This window comes from Stegostoma tigrinum, chromosome 10 (assembly GCF_030684315.1).
Source record: "Stegostoma tigrinum isolate sSteTig4 chromosome 10, sSteTig4.hap1, whole genome shotgun sequence".
Lineage (NCBI taxonomy): Eukaryota > Metazoa > Chordata > Chondrichthyes > Orectolobiformes > Stegostomatidae > Stegostoma > Stegostoma tigrinum.
The window spans coordinates 43,750,958-43,765,062 of NC_081363.1; positions in this window are offsets into that span (position 1 = coordinate 43,750,958).

A 14,105-nucleotide genomic window follows, 5' to 3' on the forward strand; every position below is an offset into this window, starting at 1 on the left:
TTTTTAATCTTTGTCAACTGTGGCTCATTGAGAACACTGAAGCAATTTTCTTATAGAGCTCTTTAACAGCTAACTTCCCCATACCACAATCTTTTCACTAGTAATGGGAATGGACAATTACAACTCTGGAGGTTTATTTCTATCTGTCTAACGTCGCTATCAACGAACCATAGTCCTCATGAGCTCGTTCTAATGTCTCTTAGTGCTTCTCACATTCTGCGGAAAGGCATGGCTAATGAGCACAAACTTGCCCAAATGCAAAGTGATGGTTGCCTGACATAAGGCTTCTGACACAATCGAGGAGCAGGCCCTAAATTGGCAGGACAGCAAGAGGAACTTGCCTATACTTTAGGGGAGGTTGGATATCTGTTGCCACTAAGTGAGAAAACCTCCAAGCTGCATATCCAGCACCAAAAATGGCAGCTCACAACACTAACAAGTAATTATGCCTTTATGTACAACTTCAAAATAGAAGTTGCTGGAAAAACCCAGCAGGTCTGGCTGCGTCTGGAAAGAACAAATCAGACTTAATATTGCGGGTCCAGTGACCCTTCCCCAGAACTGATGGTAGCTAGAAAAATGTCAGTTTATGTGCCGAAAATAGGGAGGGGCATGGGTAGGGAGTGAATGACAGGATAAAGGATAAAGCCCAAAACGAGCAAAGAGCCATTAGATAGACAAATGAGTTCATAAGAATCTGGCTAGGAGATGAATAACTGTTAATGGCTGTTGACTGTTAGTCAACTTCTTTGTCTACCCAACTGTTCTGTGGAAGCGTCGTCAGACCTGAAACATTAACTGATTTTTTTTCTTCACAGATGCTGCCAGACCTGCTGAGATCTTCCATCAACTTCTGTTTCTGATCCTAATTTACAGCATCCACAGTTCTTTCAGTTTTTATTTAGTATTTAACTCACTGCCACATCTCTTCCAGGCATGCCCACCTTGAAGAAGTTCTGCTCCTCTCTCTGACGGGATTTCTGTTCCAATCTCTCTTCTGGCCCACCAACTTGAATTTCACTGCCACTTCTGGTGTTTGACCAGGTATTTGCTAAAACTCGCTTCCACAGCCCCATCACATTCCTCAGTGACTGCCTCTGGCTCAGACTCACCCCACGTGGATTCCAACTGAAGTTTTATCCCTCATGTTTTGAATCCTCCCAGGGTCACAGACACCTCCATGATGTTCAATATTCCATGGACAGCTGCTCTCACCACATCCTGAGATCCACGCTCAGTGCCATGCAGCACCAAATGCACACTCTCAACCTTTCTCTCCAACGCTGGCTCAGGGCTGCCCGCTCCACAGTTCCACTTCATCCTCTGGCTCATTCATTGTGCTAACAAGAAACATTTTCTTTTCCTTTCAGGCATCAAGAAACACAAGATGCAACATGTCAAAGATACCTATGGCCCTCTGGATCCTTCCTGTCCTCCCCTTCCCTCTGACACTATCCCTTCCCCATTCCTACCTCCTGTCGGGTATTCACCACCCCTTCTGACCTTCCGCTGTCCGATGCTGAATGTTCTGTACTCAGTAAAGGTCTCAACTTCATTCCCTCTGCATCCCCACCTTAGCAAATTTCATGAACAACATGATGCTAAACCCTTCTTCCACCGTCTTCACCTCCGTGCTCATTTCTTTGGGCAAGAGTCCTGTCCCTGACCCACAGATCCCTTTGCCCAACTCCAACACTCTCCCTCCGCCTGGACACCTCCCTCTGGTCTTTTGCCTGCACTCTGTCTGTTCATTGAGAACTGTCAATTTAATATTGGTCGCTTCAATTTCTCTGTCGAAGCCCTCATGCAATCCAACTATCTCCCTCTGAAATGACTGTGCTCTGTGTGCTTAGATCTAACCCTGACTGTCATTAAGCCTGCCGATAAGAGTGGTGCTGCATTAGTCTGGCGCACTGACCTCTATCTTGCAAAGTCTAAGCGCCAGCTCTCAGATACCTCCTCCTACCTTCCCCTGGACATGACCCCACCATGACACATCAGGCCATTGTATCAACTATGGTAACTGATCTCCCCCCTCTGCTTCCAAGCTGATCGTCCCGCAGCCCTGCATGGCTCACTTCTACCTCCTTCCGAGAATCCACAAACACAACTGTCTGGGTAGATCCACAGAACTCATCTCTTCCTACCTTGATTTACCTCTCTTCTCTCCCCTGGTCCAGTCCCTGCCTACATACATCCATGATTCCTCTGACACTTTATGCTAGTATGCAGCCTCCAGCCCCCTCCTCCTTACCATGGACATGCAATCCCTTTACACGTCCATTCCCCACCAGGAGGGTTTTAGGGCTCTCCACTTCTTCCTGGAGCAAAGGTCTGAACCGTCCCCACCCACCATCACCCTCAACAACCTCTTTTTTAACTCCTCTCATTTTCTTCAGGTAAGAGGGATGGCCATGGGTACCCGCATGGACCCCAATTATGTCTGTCTCTTCATGGGGTACATTGAACATTCCAGCAACTTTTGTTTCTGTTCCTGATTTCAACATCCGCAGCTCTTTTGGTTTTTATCACATGTATATCATGTGGAGTAGTGCAAAGAGTACTGTGACTGCCATTCTCTGCTGCTCTCTGGGAGGAACGTAACCTCAGGAATGTGGGATGTTTACACTTTAGGAGTCAATCAAAAGAGTTTAGCTCCTCCATGTCTCTGTAACAGATGAATATCTCTTGAAAACTGAGCTTTGAGTCGTTCGAGTCAAACAACTGAGCCCCCTTGTAATCTTGCACAACTTCAACACTGAACAGGAGGTTATTAGTTCTAAGGACGCAATTAATTTACAATTAATGGCAAACAAAGTATCTTGAAGTTTTAAAAATGTAAAGCAAGCATTCCTTTGAGGGCCAGAATACCTGTATACCAACATGTTTTCGGGGCAACCAATCATATAATTCTCTGCACTGCTCCAGCTTCTGGGCAGTGAGGGCGAATGCATTCCACCTCCTTGTGTGCTACTCCTCCCCTCCCTGTGCATGCAGATGAAGTCCCTGATTGCAGAACAACAGGGCTCTCTCCTGCCTGGGCCCGAGCAGAGGCCTGGTCTTGATCAGTCCTCTGGGAGACAGCAGCCTGGGGCATTTTTGCCTTAGCCAAGTGCAGAACTATCACAGTGAGGTGCTTACCTGCTTGAACTCCAACACTTTCTAATAATCATGTGCCCACCAAGGTGTCAGAATCTGGGCTGGTAAGGGGCACAAGAGGTTGTCATCTCAATGCTTCCTCTGAGGCCTCAGTAATCTCACCCTCAGGGGCCCTGGCATTGGATACCAGAGAAGCTATGCATTTTATCATGGTGAGGGTGTGAGTTAAGACTTGCTGAACACTTTCAGTCAGTTCGTCCCCTCCCCCCACTGCACCACACAACCAGCCCAGCTCTTCCCCTCCACCTACTGCATCCCAAAACCAGTCCAACCTGTCTCTGCCTCCCTAACCTGTTCTTCCTCTCACCCATCCCTTCCTCCCTCCGCAAGCCGCACCTCCATCTCCTACCTACTAACCTCATCCCACCTCCTTGACCTAGCCATCTTCCCTGGACTGACCTATCCCCTCCCTACCTCCCCACCTATACTCTCCTCTCCAACTATCTTCTTTTCTCTCCATCTTCGGTCCGCCTCCCCCTCTCTCCCTATTTATTCCAGAACCCTCACCCTATCCCCCTCTCTGATGAAGGGTCTAGGCCTGAAATGTCAGCTTTTGTGCTCCTGAGATGCTGCTGGGCCTGCTGTGTTCATCCAGCCTCACATTTCATTATCCCCAGAATATTGGCTGAGTTTCTGCATTAATAGTCTAGCGATAGTACCACTAGGTCATCACCACCCTGACAGCTTTGCTCCATAATTATGCTTTAATACAGTTATGACAGCATAAGCATGTCCCTTAATGTTATATCTGGTGAGTGACATAACACAATAGCAACCAATTGTCAACTGAAACTTATGCCTGTGATCGCAGGTGACATTGACCCCTCTCTACTCATTTTTCTGTACCTTCTTTATGCTGTGTAGAGTGAAATCCTTCCACACTCTCATCAACATCGTCTTCCTATTATTGATTACTATAATATGCAAATGTTGCAATGATTCTTTTGAGCCTCAGTAATTGCACTTGAGAAGGACATGATGAGACTTCTTGATTCACAACAGTTGTTGTTGTTATCAATACTCCTGAAGAGCTGTTAAGTGGGAAGCTCCAGGATCAATGATAAATAAGTCGGGACTAAGGAGTAAAGTGTGACTTGGAGGGAGCTTGCACGTAGATATGCACTCATGTGCTTGTTGCCTTTGTCCTTTTGAGTGCCAGAGGTCACAGCTGACAGGTGTTATTGAAAACTGCTGCACTGCATTATGCAGACAGTATTCACTGTAGCTATGTGTATAATGGTGGAAGGAGAGACTATTTAAGGTGGGAAATGGGCTAGCCATGAAGTGAGCTGCTTTATGCAACATTGCGTTGAGCATTTTGTGTTGTACCACCCTGGTAATTGAACATTCAGAGGCTTTGAGAGGTATGGCATTCACTATAGGATACCCAGTCTCTGACCTACTCTATGGCCCATAGTAGTTTATTTGGCAGGTTAATTGTTCACTGGCAATTCTTGTAGTCCATTGGCCTTATACCACCTATCATTTCTGTGTGTAGAAACTGCAAGGGAATCATAATGATATAATGTCCATAAATCTTTAGATTGGTGTGGTAAATTGTCATGTTATGAATGCATTTCAGTAGCTCCCTGGATAACTTCCACTGGAAACAATAATAAGACTGACACCACATTATTAACAGAACATTAATCACATGGAAATGTTTCCTGTTCATAAAACAGAGCATGATTTCATACGGAGAATTTGAGTGATATATTCCACCAATGCTTCCTTGCACAGGGCGTTGGGCAGTGTTGGAAACATAACCTACTGACACAGTTCTTGTCCATAAGGTAGGATGAATACGAGCATGGAAGGAAGAAATACCTTCTGTGAAACCTGATTCACCAGAGTCTCTGTTTTGTTATTGGAAAGATATTGGAAATGTTAGAATATAAGTTTCCCATAATGCAAAACAACACATTGAGCAGAAGTTAATGAAACTGTAAGCCAGACTGAATCTCAGAATGAGTACTTATATTCAAGGACACCAAATGGTGTCCATAAACATACTTCTCTGCTGATGTCGATATTGGGAAATGTGGATCGAAGAGGTTAACCACTCCTCCTTGATTCAATTTATTTCAGGATGTTCAGGGTGTTAGTGGGCTAAAGAAGTCTGGAAGAATAATTCAAGTGTGTTGTCATACATAATACGTGAGATGATAGTTTCTAACAACCTATCTTGTTATATTCACCAGTCAAAATGCACACTGCTCCTTCAAGTGGTTGGTAATTTAGACGAAAATACAAAAGGTGATGTTCTAACATTTTCCACATGAACATGCCCTAAGCATGAGAATTCATAGATATCGCAACTAAGAAGTACATTGTTGATTAATTATCAAAATGGCGGTCTATGTGCACTCTATTGTATGTCCTTTTACTAAACTGATTATGTCAACTGAATCATCATGAAATGTGGTAAGTTATTTTGGTCAATTGTTAAGCTTATCCAGTTGATAAGCTTAATAGTAGGAAGGAAAAGAAGACTTCCCCTTTTGTACAGAAGCAGCAAATACAGCAATGCTGGAGAGACTGCTGAAATACATTTCACTTAAGATGCTTACGTGTCTGAAAAAGGAGCTTTTTAAAACCACTTTGGGCTGGAATTGAACTAACCCCTGTCCTATATACATTGGATCAAAGCTTGTTTCTGAGTAGATTTTTCTTTTACTGAGGTCATGGTGTAATTACTGTGTTAGATCTTGCCTACCATGTTAGGTACATAAGAAATATCAGTGTCAGAGCTCTGTAATTGTAGATTTACATTGTCTGTTGCTAGCATGAGAAGACGTGAAGAGAACATTAGGTGTAGCTCCAGTGGAGCTGTATCCACTAGATAAAAAAGTGTATGTTTTCAGTTGTGAGAATGGCAGAAGGAAAAGACCCCAAACCTCAGGAAGTTGATGAGGATATAACCATTTGCAAAAAGTCTTCTCAATCCACTCCAGTATTTACACGTACACCTTCGGTGTCCACTGAAGAGCAGGCCGAATGTTAACCTACATGGGTTGACGTAGTACTGGAATTTCATGGGGCTGTAACATATTTATAAAGATTGATGCCTAGTATTCTCAACTTACCATGTTATGTGGATACAATATGACCTTCATCACTGGCTGTATATTTGACAGTCAGAAGGCTCTGTGAATTTCTCAAGGCTAATTCCCCTTCTTTTATTTTCTCCTCCCAAGCAGCTGGTATATGATGCCATTGGGAACGGTGCCAAGTAAAGTCTAGACACATGCATACTTCACCAGATAGTAAGCTACAAATTAGTGTTACAGGGGTATAAAGCAAGGTAAGTTGTTCATCTAACAGGGGGAGTCCCAGGCACGAGATAAAGGTCCAGGTATAAAATGCCTCCATCAGAAATAGAACATAGAACATAGAACATAGAACAGTACAGCACAGAACAGGCCCTTCAGCCCACAATGTTGTGCCGACCATTGATCCTCATGGATGCACCCTCAAATTTCTGTGACCATATGCATGTCCAGCAGTCTCTTAAATGACCCCAATGACCTTGCTTCCACAACTGCTGCTGGCAACGCATTCCATGCTCTCACAACTCTCTGCGTAAAGAACCTGCCTCTGACATCCCCTCTATACTTTCCACCAACCAGCTTAAAACTATGACCCCTCGTGCTAGCCATTTCTGCCCTGGGAAATAGTCTCTGGCTATCGACTCTATCTATGCCTCTCATTATCTTGTATACCTCAATTAGGTCCCCTCTCCTCCTCCTTTTCTCCAATGAAAAGAGACCGAGCTCAGTCAACCTCTCTTCATAAGATAAGCCCTCCAGTCCAGGCAGCATCCTGGTAAACCTCCTCTGAACCCTCTCCAAAGCATCCACATCTTTCCTATAATAGGGCGCCCAGAACTGGACGCAGTATTCCAAGTGCGGTCTAACCAAAGTTTTATAGAGCTGCAACAAGATCTCACGACTCTTAAACTCAATCCCCCTGTTAATGAAAGCCAAAACACCATATGCTTTCTTAACAACCCTGTCCACTTGGGTGGCCATTTTAAGGGATCTATGTATCTGCACACCAAGATCCCTCTGTTCCTCCACGCTGCCAAGAATCCTATCCTTAATCCTGTACTCAGTTTTCAAATTCGACCTTCCAAAATGCATCACCTCGCATTTATCCAGGTTGAACTCCATCTGCCACCTCTCAGCCCATCTCTGCATCCTGTCAATGAATAATGTAACTGAAATTATATTTCATGTATAAAACTTCAATTTACCAAAATCTGCAATTTTTAAGACCTCATACATAATTTCCATTCCTAATAGTTTACTCAAAACCAGTTATTACAGCAATCTTCCCATTATTGCACCTTAAACTAGATATAGCTCAGTCGCTGTAGAGATGTTCATTAAATTCATAAACAATGAAGGAGATAAGAACAGGAGGTAACATTCAACTTTGCGTAGCAAATGCTTTTCTGCAACCTTGCATTTTGACCTACATTATTCAGAAAACCTGTTTTGACTAAATCATGTTCAGTCTGCCATTTAGCCTCAGTGTCTAATTATATAAAACTATCAGATTTGTGAAATGCATAATTATTGTTCCATCAGGATTTTGCCTTTTGACTTGGCAAATGCCTTGCAGTTATCTCAGCAGCTGGCTTTGTCAAGTCCCCAGTGCAGTTTCTGTTTCCTGAAGCAAGGCAGACAAGGTCAGCATGTTTGATTGTTCAGCCTGTAAATTGAGGGTAAATGCTTAAACAGCTACTGGGAATCATGGTGAAGAGTATTTTTTTTTGTCAACATTATCTAATGGTTGCTCCCTTTGTTAGTTCACACATAAGGGGCAAAATATTCCCAGACACTGAAAGACTTAGGCATTGGTGATAAAATTAGGAAAACTGTATAAGATGGGCAGTGAGAAGCCCTAGATATGGACAGCAAAAGGCCCCATTTTCCAAACAAGTGTTGAATAGCAAGATAAGATACTTGCTTATGAGTACTGCGGGCCTATTTTCATGTATTAGCTTGCATTAAAATTTCATTACTATTGTATCTCGCCTCATTGATGTGCGGTTTTTCAATTCTTCCACCTGTCTGATAGAATATAAACAGTGACAATTCCTAACATGAAAGGCAGAGTTGTGACTCCAGCTCACGACTTGTTTCTTCAGACCTCCAGATTGGATAACAATCACTTACATCCGAGGACAGCGACCACACACACAGCAGCCCCAATCCACAAACATTGGCACCTAACAAGTACTTGTATCACCATACCCTCATGGAACTTCCACTTTCAAGACAGGTTTGCATTTCAATTTTGTATTTTCGAGCTCGATGGCAGCTTTCATTGTAATTCTGCTGCAAGAACACTGTGAGCAGCAAGGTGCCCAACTCACAGGTTCGACTTGGCTGTATCTCAGGAATTCTTGTTTGCTCTCTCAGCACTCACATACGATGCACCTGCTTGATTGCTTTCAACATCATTGTCTTGACTTTATACACTTTTCCCTCTCAGCTAGAGCTTAAATACTCCCAGTTCTTCTGCTTTGACTTGCCGTTTAGTACAGATACAAATCATGACAGTTTGTCATGGTTGTCAGCAGTTGTCAGTCAAAGGGGCGGACATGATGTCAATCTCACAGCTGCACTATGTGCCTGTGGCAAATACACTGAATGTGCTTCCATCAAAGGGTCATATCAAAAAGTATGAGCGGACTAATCCTCAATCAACTCAAGGAAGACACACTTCAATCAGGAGCCCTGGGTATGCTCAGTCAGGTGGTCGGGGCAGGCAGAGTTATGGGGTCTGCACCTCTTTGACCTGTGCGGTGGGCAATTTTCCAGTGCACCCAGTCTGGGGAGTCATGGGAAATCAACTGGGGAGCTGCACAGATCTGTGAAGAATCTGGTCAGTCATCAGTCAGTCCTGGGGATCTGTCCAAGAAAGATTAGGGTTGATGGCCTCAGGGGCCAAAGCTGGGAGAGGGAAGCTGGGAACTCAATTGGAAATAGCTCGCTGGCTTTGCAGAGGGGATAACAAATGGGTAATGCAGAGGCAGGTCATTGAGCGTCAGCACTACCTAAAGAACAGTTGAAGTGTCAATATCTGAGCAGTTGGAGGATGCAGGGGCCAGTCTTGCTGATACTTCACCTGAGTGAACCATAACTTCATAGGTGGAGTAGGGAATCTGTTACAGGGCTGTCAAAACCATGCAGATGCCATTAGTGCCTGCAGGAAACAAATGAAAGAACCCATCATGTAAAAGGGGTAGGAAGGGGAAGGGGATTATAAAAGTATCTTCACAGTGATGGTAACGGGGAGAGGGACACAGCAATGAACAATGCATCATTCTTGCTGCTAGGACATAGAGGTTTCAGCATCACCATGTGAGGTGTTGTGGTACTAAGTAATGAGAGTCACAATTCTCTCCTTGCGGGTGAGGAGCAAACTGTCGAGCACTCCACCACCTGCTCCAGCTCTCTCTACTCTTTTTGGGCAGTTTGTCACATTTGAGGAGAAAAAGGAAGGGATCGAGTTAGATGGAAGTGACTGGCACTGCTGGTAGTTCTGGTGCACGTTGGCGAAAGGTGTCATGGTATTCTGAGTGAGTGAGCAGGCAGTGCAGGAGCCAGGCGGGGTAATGCTGTGGGAGGTTGGAGTGAGTGATAGTGAGTGGGGAAGGTGTTTTAGGCCATTGTGAAAGTTGTAGAGTGCGAGCCTTGCAGTAACAGGCAACTAATGAGTGTGAGGTAGCAGAGGGAAAAGTGTGCCACTTACCCAAGTGGAGTGGAGGAGATCATTGACCTTCACTGTTGGGCATTCCTCTGCACCATGAAAACAGGGCTGACCCACCTGGCCACATCCGACTAGGCTGGCAGGGTCTGGTGTTGTGATCTCCTCTGCTGGTCCTGGGGGAAGAGACTGGCCCTCCTGTATAGCACCCCATCAACTAGGACCTCCAGGTCCCTGTCTGCTAAGCATGGCATCAATTTTCCTTTATCTGACATCTCCAGGGCAATTCCATGCAGAGTGGTTTCAAATGGGCAACATTTGTCTTGCTTTGGAGAATTGCATTTTAAACATTACACCAGTGCTAGGAATCACAGGATGCCCCAGGAATGCTTGTACTTCCATCTAGAGCAAGAGGGAGAATAGAATAGAACATGGATACCATAGCAGTGTGTCACATAGATAATGAGGTGAGTTTGGGAAGAGAATGTGAGAAAACTCACTCAGCCAGAAACCCTCCATGAAACTAGTTAAAATTGACATTTTGTGAGTGTCTGGTAAAATCCAGACCATGGTTACATTATAAGAAGCATTAACAGGCTTTAAATTGACTTTGCTAAATATCCAGTGTAGAACATGTACATCAGATAGCTACTCACTGAAGGTGCGGTATCTCCAATTCCGAATGGGAGGCATAATTAGAAAGGAGTTACTCTTGAGTTATCTTCAGCACCTCCTGGCTGCTAAGTAGGGAACAATAACAGCAATCTGACCATCTTTCTACACCGTCACCCACCGCCACCACCTTTGCACAGCCATCAAGCCAGTTAAAAACTGGAGAAAATTTAGTAAATACTAATTTGGAAAGCAACGCCCAAGAATTCTAGTAATTTTCTATTCCAAGAATCCATTAGACTGGGTTTGCAATGCCAGAAAATTGTGTCCAAATTCATTCCACCCTTACGCCAAAGAATGAGGCACTTCTTCCATCTGCATCCCTTGTACTTCAGTGCTAATTTTGGAAAATCATTGAGAGGAATCCAGCCAGATAAAACTTTCTGTAGTCAGTGGTAAGTACAGACACATGAAGTAGATTAATCTGTGGGCTCCATGATATCATTTCCATGGAACAACATTTCCAAGGGGCTTTGGTTGCCTGTGGAGACAAGCTGACACAATGTTTGAAATTGTTTCTGACCCTTCATTGACTTTGAATGTACCATTCTGCATTCCCATCCTCTTACTGAATAGCAAAAACCTCTCTAAAATTTTGCCACTTCCACGCATGTTGCGCTCTCCTCACCTTGCGGTTCTAGATTATCCCATAGGGAAAATGTTCACTCAGCATCTATCCTGTCAAGCCCTCTCAATCATATCTTTCAATAAAATTGTTACACTGCAGTTGGAGGCCATTCTACCCATTATATCTCAGCATTTTAATTTAATACCATCCTTCTGCTTTTCCTGAGCCATGCACAACATTTCAATTCAGAGAATCATCTAATGTCCTGTTGAATGTTTGAGCTGAATCTGTCTCCACCAAACTCCAGGCAGTGCATTTCATAACCTATCTACTCAGTATCTGAAAAAAAGTTTCTCATTTTGCTTTTCCTTCTTTTTCTAAACGCTTTAAAACCATACCTTTATGTTCTTGATCCTTTTTACAAGTTACCTCCTTATCTAGTCTGACCAGATCTTTTTTGGTTTTGAAATCTTCTGTTAAATTTCCTGTTAGTCTTCTGGTCCCCAGGGAAAATAGCCCCAGCTTGTCCATTCTTTCCTCACAGTTGAAGAGTTTCATCCCTGGAACCCTCTAAAACTCCTTCTGCAGTCTCTCCAATACATTCATGTCATTCCGATAGTGTGGTGCCCAGATCTGTATGTAATTGTCTAGCTCAGGCCTAACCAGTCATAGAGGAGAACATAAATATTTTTGAACTGAGTATGAGTCCACACTTTTAGTGGGAGCTTTAACTCAGCCGACCAAACTGCATTAAACTTCCACCAACTCGCTCCCCAAATTTATACACCCAATTCACACCCAGTTCACATCCATCACCTGTTGCCTTATTCCATGAGGTCTCAGTCTTTAAACCATGCTTTGTAATCTCCCATATAAATTCATCATAACCTCCCTGCTTTGTCCCTTTCAAAAAATCCTGGAAAAGTTTGTTTTTGATTCAGAGCTCTTTCTGTCCATCCAGCCACTTTTAATGACTTATACATATATATATGTCAGTTTCTGCACACTCCTTATTTTGTACTGCCTCTCCATTCTCTCTGTACCAAAATTAATTGAAGTCAGATGCAAGTAAAGTTTCTTCTAGAAAAAGAAGATGGAACAGTGGCATTTATGGAGTCTGGGGTTGAAGGGGTCAGGCAGAAAACCAGAATTAAGGCTACAATCAGATCAGCCATAATGTCATTAATTAGAAAAGGAGACTCAAGTCTGCTCTCAAATTTAGTGCTACATTTCATCCTAAGACCAGTAACCAACTTGCTAATGTTGATCTCGCCTAGTGCACACCCTGTACAATATAACCTACATGCCTCTGTCTAAATCTTTTTGATCTGTATATCCTTGCTTACTATGATCTGCCTGTGCCACTCGTAAACAAAGCTTTTCACTGTGTGTCAGTACACATGACTGTAAGTAAATGAATCAATCAATCAGGAGGATGCTGAGATGCTTCAGTATGGTTTGGACAAGGTCAGTGAGTGGCAAATATGTAGCAGATAAAGCATAATGTGGATAAATGTGAGGGTAAAACAGGAGGGCAGATTATTATCCTTATACGCTAATCACGGGGAGTAAGCAAGCAAGTAAGGTGGTGAAGAAGGCAAATGGTATGTTGGCCTTCATAGCGAGAGGATTGGAGTACAGGTGCAGGGATGTATTTCTGCAATTGTACAGTGCCTTAGTGAGATCACACTTGGAGTATTGCATTCAGTTATGGTCTCCTTAGCTGAGAACGGATGTTCTAGCTATGGGGGAGTGCAATGAAGGTTGACCAGACTGATTCCTGGGATGGCAGGGCTGACATATGTAGACAGACTGGATCAGTTAGGAATACTTTCACTCGATTTAGAAAAATTCAGTTTCATAGAAACCTATATAAGTCCAACAGGATAAACACAGGAAGAATGTTCCCAATGACTGTGGTGTTGAGAAACAGAGATCACATTCTAAGGATATGGGGCATGGCATTTTGGACTGCAACAACAAGAAATTCCTTCAACTAGAGGGTGATCTCGTGGAATCTTTGCCACAGAAAGTGGTCATATCCAAAATATGGGATGTTTTCAAGTAGGAATTAGACATAGGCTACAGGGGTTAGGGGCGAAGCAGGAAATGGATGATCTGCTGTGATCATATTGAATTGTGGAGTAGGCTTCAAGGGGTTAATGGCCCAAAACTGCTCCTATTTTCTGTGTTTCTATGGCTTTGATCAAAGTATTGGTTGTCGAAACTAAAACTTGCTTATGCAGGTCAATGTGGTACATTATTCTTTAATGTTTCTGTGAAGCACTTGGGACTTTTCATTACATAAAAAAAATTTATAGATATGAATTGTTAGTCATAGAGGTGTACAGCATGGAAACAGACTCTTCTGTTCAACACATCCAGATATCCTAAATTAACCTAGTCCCATTTGCCAGCATTTGGCCCATATCCCTCTAAACCGTTTCCATTCATATACTCATCCAGGCACCTTTTAAATTTTGTCATTTTACCAGTCTCCACCACTTGTTCTGGCAACTTATTCCATAAAAACACCACCCTTTGCATGAAAATGTTGCCCCATTGGTCCCTTTTAAATTTTTGCCCTCTCACCTAAACCTATGCACTCTAGTTTTGGGCTCCCCCACCCTGGGGAAAAGACCATGTCTATTTACCCTTTCCATGTCCCTCTTGATTTTGTAAAGGTCTATAAGGGCACCCCTTAGCCTTCAATGCTCCAGGGAACATAGCCCTGCCTATTCAGCCTTTCCCCATAGCTCAAACCCTCCATCCCTACCAACATCCTTGTAAGTCTTTTCTGAACCCTTTCAAATTTCACAACATCCTTCCTATAGCAGGGAGACCAGAATTGAATGCAGTATTCAAAAGTGGCCTAAACAATGTCCTGTACAGCCACAGCATGACTTCCCAACTCCTACACTTAATGCACTGACGAATAAAGGCAAGTATACCAGAGGCCTTTTTCCCTATCCTATCTACCTGCGAC